The 6,361-nt window shown below is 45.8% G+C and overlaps 2 protein-coding genes across 5 annotated transcripts in view; both read right to left on the bottom strand.

The window, feature by feature from the left end:
* The window catches only part of LOC119842642 (zinc finger protein 239-like), a 1,225,455-nt gene that overhangs the window by 67,734 nt on the left and 1,151,360 nt on the right, over positions 1 to 6,361 (bottom strand). The window lies entirely within an intron of this gene.
* The window catches only part of LOC119843367 (zinc finger protein 664-like), a 1,158,238-nt gene that overhangs the window by 149,383 nt on the left and 1,002,494 nt on the right, over positions 1 to 6,361 (bottom strand). The gene's annotated exons all lie outside the window — the stretch shown is intronic.

Raw genomic sequence — 6,361 nt, 5'->3', positions numbered from 1 at the left:
GTATTTGTGGCACCTTAAGTCTCTAAGCTGCCACAAAGTACTCCTTTTCTATTTTGCGAATACAGACTAACACAGCTGCTGAAATAAATTTGTTAGGTTTCAGATTAGCAGCCGTGTTAGTCTGTATTCGCAAAAAGAAAAGGAGGACTTGTGCACCTTAGAGACTAACAAATATATTTGAGCATAAGCTTTCGTGAGCTACAGCTCACTTCATCAGGATGCATTTGTTAGTCTCTAAGGTGCCACAAGTACTCCTTTTCTTTTTTGCGAATACAGACCAACACGGCTGCTACTCTGAAACCTGTTAAGGTGCCACAAGTACTCCGTTTCTTTTTAGGAATAAGGGGTACGTGTATCTCTGGGGGTACATAGAGGTCTTCCAGGGGGTACATCAACTCATCTAGATATTTGCCAAGTTTTCCAACGGACTACATAAAAAGCACTAGCGAAGTCAGTACAAATTAAAATTTCCTACAGACAATGACTTGTTTATCCTGCTCTATAGACTATACACTGAAATGGAAGTCCAATATTTATATTCCAGTTGATTTATTTTATAATTATGTAGTAGAAAGGAAGCAATTTGTCAGTTCTAATGGTTGGGACACTTTTGTATTTTTATGTCTGAGTTTGTAAGCCAGTAGTTTTTTAAGTGAGGTGAAACCTGGGGCTACACAAGCCAGATCAGACTCCTGAAAGGGGTACAGTCGTCTGGAAAGGTTGAGAGACACTAGTCTAAAGTGATTCTAATCCCTGAGCTGGGTTCCTGCCTAAGGGATCTGGCCCAGATCCACAAAAGGACGTAATGGGACGTTGAGATGAAAGTCTTTCTCACACTGAAGTTTGTGACTTACCTACTCATTTAGATTGCCCCATAACTTTAAATGACTAGGTAAGAATCTGAGCATAAGCCGAAGTGGGCTCATCACAGACCCACAGTAACTAGGGGATGGGAATCCCTTACCACAGTCTCATAATTTTCCTGCATGACGTCCCTGTAGAGCCTTTAGTCATGGAGGTTTGTGATAATGATTGTTCTCCTTAAAGCCCCAGCTCCTGGAGTCAAGTGATTATTTCAGCCTTCATTCTTAAAGAAAAAATAAGTTTCTAGCTCTTGTGGCTGTAGAGAAAGCTTCAAAATGTGACCCCAGGCACCCTAATAGCTCAAAAAGCAGAAGGCAAATAAAAAGATCCCCAAAGCTCTTACTCTTACATAATCTCGTGATTTTAAAGCCAATCTCGTGATTTTTTGGGAAGCCTGATTCATGATTTTTGAACATTTGGGGGTTGGCAATACTGGCACTTTAATATTTGGGACATTTAACCATCTCTGTGGAAATCAAGGGGACTTGTCAATAATGGGTTTCAATTTTAATATAACTAATGCCCCCCCAAACATACTTTCCTCTCTCTTGTGTATCACTCTCTTCCCTCCCCTCTCTCCATCTCTGTCTTACTTTTCACTCTTCCATTTCTGCAAATCCATCCTCAGACAGACAATGGGGAAACTCCACAGGGACCCATCCATGTTCCCCCTGAACCCTATCTCCCTCCCACCCTATTTCCCTCCTGAATCTCCCAAGTAGGCCCCTGGAAGAGATCCCGGGCAGCGTGAGAGCAGGGACTTGTCCCTGGTAATGCAAGATCAGATTATCCCTCCCTCAGGTGCATTCACAGCCCAGGGAGCAGATACTCCTGGGGGGCTGTGACATTGGAAACTCCTGGGACCATTTGTGCAGAGTCACTTCCCTGCCCGTCCCCAGCACTTTCCCCACATATTCTCACAATCAGTAGGAATCTCTGGCTCAGGAGCTATTGCCGGCAGAGCCGGGGCTGCCTCAGGGGGCTAGTTCCAGCCAAAGTCTCCTCCTTGGCTGTTGACATAGGGAGCGTTGATGTCCCTGGCATAGACACACTGCAGGGGAACCAGCAGCTGCTCACCAGGGCAGGGATCCCAGGCCCAGATCACAGTGGAGGCAGCAGTGTTTGATCCAGAAAGATAAACAGAAAGAAACAGAGCTTGTGCTGCCAGGGGGGCTGGAATAATTTGTATAGTGGGGGGGCTGAGACCCATTGAACGAAACTGAAAACCCTGTATATGATGGAAACCACTTCAAGCCAGGGGGTGTGGCAGAACCCCTACTTCCAGCACCTATGAGGGCAATCTCCCCACTATGAGCAAGAACCCACCATTAGCCTCTAAATCAGTGGTTCTCAAGCAGGGATGTGTGTACCCCACGGGTACATCAGAGGGGGCCCATCAACTCATCTAGATGTTTACCTAATTTTACGATGGGCTATATAAAAAGCACTAGCGAAGTCAGTGCAAACTAAAATTTCATACAGACAGTGACTTGTTTATCCTGTTCTATAGACTAAACACTGAAATGTAAGCACTATGTTTATATTACAGTTGATTTATTTTATAATTATAGGGTAACAGTAAGAAAGGCAGCCATTTTTCAGTAACAGTGGCTGTGATGCTTCTGTATTTTCATGTCTGATTTTGTAAGCAAGTCGTTTTTAAGAGAAGTGAAACTTGGGTGTACGCAAGACAAATCGGATAGGCCAGCTAATGACTTGCCCCCTCCCTACACTCCACCCCCCCATCGATGACACAGGAGGACAGTAGTCAAAGGTTCAGAGCCACTGCTCTAGATAACACAACAGCTAGTGAACCTCTATACCTTTGCCCATAGCCCAGGAGGGATCTGTCCCGAAGCTTTCTCTCTGCCCTCCTCTAAGGATAGCAACCTGCAACAGAGAGTCACACCCAGAGTCAGTGTCACCGAGAAACATGTTCCCTGCAGCAGGAAGGGACGTGCTGGGGTGAGGCTGTCACCTGCCAGGATCTCTAGAGGGGATGCAGAGTCCCTGACGGGTAGCGGGTTGGGGGTAAGGGGCCTGCAGAAAACCATTTTATTGCTAGGACCCAGAAGGGAACTGGGGTGGGAGTGATCGCTGCGGCCATGCAGTATCAGCAGCAGAAAGTGAATTGCGCTGGTTATACAATGCACTGTGCGAGTATTGAGGAAGTAACATTCCTGCTGCTCCACAAAAGACTCTCCCAGCTCAGAGACCCCAGCCTGCCTAGGAACACCCCACACAGGGAAGAGAATCCTCCTCCCCTACACATAGGTGCTGGAACTAGGGATGCTGCTGGATCCCCTGGTTTGAAGCGGTTTCCATCATATAGGGTTTGCAGTTTGGTTCAAAGGCTCTCCGCACCCCCACTGTACAAATTGTTCCAGCCAGCACCCCTGACCATACATATGCACAAAACTGGGGACCCCAGACATGGGGGGAGACAATCCCTACTGAACATCCCCTGCCTGCCCTCAGCAACGGCAACACTTGGAGCCAAGGTAAGAGAGACCTTGCCATCCCTCCGAAGCAATGCCTCCTGCTTGCCAACCAAGAATACACGGTGCTGCTGGCTGACTGCTCTGCAAACTCTGGTTACATTATATCAGCCGCTTGCGCCTTTGGCTGGGGATTTTCATTTCAGTGATCAACTCAGCCTGTTTGACTGAAATTGCTAAACTGCAAAGGGAAAAGGCCCAATAGCTCAAGAGGAGAAAAAACAAACAAACAAACAAACAAAAAAACAAGCAAACAAAGACTCTTCTCCACCAGGATTTTAGGGGGAGATTTTCAAAGGCACAAATGGCTTGTAGACAATGCCTTTTCAGATGCCGAAACTGCTTGAAAATCAGAGAATGCAGGCCGTACTTCCAGAATGGGGGACTGTATCCTGGAAAGTAGTGACTCAAAGGGATTTAGGGGTCACAGTGGACAAGCAACTCAACCTGAGCTCCCAGTGTGATGCTGTGGCAAAAAGAGCTTATGTGATCCTAGAGGGGCGTAGGAGGTGATTTTACCTCTGTACGTGGCCTTGGTGAGACCACTATTGGAATCCTGTTTACAGGTCTGAGGTCCACATATTTAAAAAGGAGGCTGAAAAATTGGAGAAGGCGCAAATAAAGAGCCACAGAAGTGATTCGAGGGCTGGAGAAAATGCCTTTCTGTAAGAGATGTAAAGAGCTGGTACTGATTAGTTCACCAGGTGGAAGATCGAAAGATGTGTGCTGATTCAGTGCATGTAGGGAGAAAACATGGGGTACTAAAAGGCTCTTTAATCGAGATGAATAAGGCATAACAAAAAACATACCTGGAAGTTATAGCCAGAAAAATTCAAACGAGAAAAAAGAAAGCACAAATTTGTAAGAGGGAGTGTGATTAAGCATTGGAACAAACTACTGAGGGATTTTGCATTTTTTTTATATGTCTTCAAACTAAGACTGGAGGACTTTTTTGCAAGATATACTTCAGTCAAACCCAAGATATTGATCTCAATCTGGGGATCAGTGAGTGAAATTCTCCAGCCTGAGCTGTAAAGCTGGTCACACTGGAGAAGTGTTATGATCCCTTCTGGCTTAAACTCTAAGGATTGATGAACGAATTAACCCCCTCCCCCCATAGGAATTAAACTCCTCCATGATCAACTTTCTCCCTGACATCTGAGAGCCAAAGGGTTGCCTCCATATTTAAGGAGACTCCCCCATTTAAAGAAACAGTGGTTCCCATGTATTAATAGGAAAACTAGTCAGCTCTTAACTGACTGGTTTTTGCTCCAGATAAATCAGGATAAGGAGTTGGGGTTATTCCCCATCCTCTGTGTGCGATCGGGTTGCTCTTTCGCTAAGCAGAATCCAGGGTGGCTAAAAAGCTCTGTCCTTTCTAGCAATCCTACGGTGTTAACTCCTTGCCTTCCCACCGCTGCCTTCACCCCAAAGGACAACACATGGGATGAAACTGTGGCTATACGTTCTCTGCCAACAACAGGGCAGGGCAGGGGCACAGATGGGTATGTGAAAGAAAAGATTGACTTGAGATTGTCCAATGCCATTTTCCCCCAGCCCAGCTGTTGCCCCGTCCCCGCTGCTACCCCCTCCGAAGTGCTACAGAAACTTCAGGCTCTAGCTCCCCACCCCTTCCCCTGCATCACCCTGGTCCCCTGGGACTGGCAGGGCCAGAGGATGTACAGTTTTCTAGTTATTTGTTGAGTATTGATGTAAATTCCCCTCATCTTTTGCTGCTTTCTCTATTGATTATATATTGAATCAAAATCTCCACACATTCCGCTCCCCTTCTGTTAATAAGGGATGGATCTACAATCCCCTCACATGGTGCCCTTTTCCCACTCCCATTATTCAATATTAATATCAAATCCCTTCAGATTTTGTCATTGTGACCTTTAATTCTCAAATATTGCGTTAGCACCCCCCACCCTCTGATTGGAGGGGGGTCCCCACCCTGGGTCACGGCACCAGTTGTCTCAGATGCCAGATGAGATGAGGCAGTGCAGAGCAAATGGGTAGGGTTGAGAAGAGAGCCCTGAAGTGCTGATGCAGCGGGAACACAGGGGCTGTTCTCTTCCGGCATGAGGGCACAGATGGACTGGAGGAGAGGAATGGCACAGCATGTGTCCCAGATGGAAATTACACAGCCCAATCCAGCCCCCTCCAACCACCCACCAGTGGCCAACAAAATGTCCAGCCCATGCATCGGTCCTTTTCTGTCTCCCTTTTCCCTTCCCCTTTCTCTGTCAAAGCAACATCACTGCTGGCTTTCTGCTGGTTGTGAGACAGGCAGTCCAGGGTAAATCAATACTCTCTGTTCATTGATTGAATATGGATAAGGAATGCCCCCAGATCTTCCTGCTTTTCTACTACATTATGAAATATTCAGTGTAGTCTCTGTCTGAGCCCCATTTATCATATATTGATATAAGGTCCCCTAAAAATGTTGCCCCGTTTTCTGCTGTATTGCCCCCCAATCATGGGACGACAGGCTTAAAATTATTCACAGTGAGAAATCTCTTGCGCTCAAACGGGACTATTCACCATGCATAAAATGAAGCATAAGCCTAAATCTTTGAAGGACTGGGGCCTAATTACCTATAATTGATTTAATATCCCCTCAGATGTTTGCCTCTTTTCTCTCATTATCCAATGTTAATGACTCTCCTCTGATTTTCCCATCTTCCTCTCTCATCACGTCGATCTAAAAACACTCCTAGCTCTTTCATTATTGAACCCGGATTTTAAGTCTCCTCAAACTTTGCCATTTTACCGCTAATGATTGAATATCGGCATAAAAATTTCCTCCGATTCTAGATTCTTCTCAGGTTTCAGAGTAGCAGCCGTGTTAGTCTGCAACTGCAAAAAGAAAAGGAGTACTTGTGGCACCTTAGAGACTAACAAATTTATTTGAACATAAGCTTTCGTGAGCTACAGCATCCGATGAAGTGAGCTGTAGCTCACGAAAGCTTATGCTCAAATAAATTTGTTAGTCTCTA

The sequence above is a fragment of the Dermochelys coriacea genome, chromosome 14, assembly GCF_009764565.3.
Source record: "Dermochelys coriacea isolate rDerCor1 chromosome 14, rDerCor1.pri.v4, whole genome shotgun sequence".
Lineage (NCBI taxonomy): Eukaryota > Metazoa > Chordata > Testudines > Dermochelyidae > Dermochelys > Dermochelys coriacea.
Note: the sequence above shows the minus strand (reverse complement) of the source record. Positions and strands in the feature narration are given on the sequence as shown.